This window comes from Nanorana parkeri, unplaced genomic scaffold (genome assembly GCF_000935625.1).
Source record: "Nanorana parkeri isolate BGI_ZX_2015 unplaced genomic scaffold, ASM93562v1 scaffold833, whole genome shotgun sequence".
NCBI classification, from domain to species: Eukaryota; Metazoa; Chordata; class Amphibia; order Anura; family Dicroglossidae; genus Nanorana; species Nanorana parkeri.
Window position 1 is genome coordinate 382,726 of NW_017307101.1, and position 645 is coordinate 383,370.

The window sequence follows — 645 nt, forward strand, 5'->3', positions numbered from 1 at the left end:
GGGGGGGGGGGTTAAAGGGGAGAGAAGAGAAGTGCGGGATATGGATAAGGATTGGGGGACGGGAGAGTGTTAATGTATGGAATATGTATGCTAAGATGTTTATATGTATGGTTGTGAAAATTTTATAAAGAATTAATAAATAAAATTAAAAAAAAAGAATGTGTGACCGGTCACATGGTAACACATTTTAACGTAATCGCACCCACTTTTTCGGCGGTGGAATATGTGACCGGCAAAAGGTGAAGAATTCCAATGATTTCTCAGCTGTTCCAGGGCAGATCAGCATCGCAGATCATATGTGTAGGAGAACCGATCTGCCGTGGAACAGCTGATCGGTCCTGAAATGTCACTTTTATCAGACTTTGTGAGTGCGATCTCACATTCCACAAAGTCCACTAGAAGTGACATTTCAGGATCGATCAGCTGTTCTGCCCTGGACCAGCTGACAAGCGTTGGAATTCTTCGCCTTTTTGCTGGTCACATATTTCAACGCCGAAAAAGTGGCCGTGATTACGTTAAAATGTGTGACCAAGTGACCGGTCACACATTCCAACCCAGTCACAATCTTTGACAGAACACAGGTGTGGGCGATTACACTGCTGATGGGGGAGGGGGGGGGGGAGGGGCTGCCTTGCCTTTGTCTCT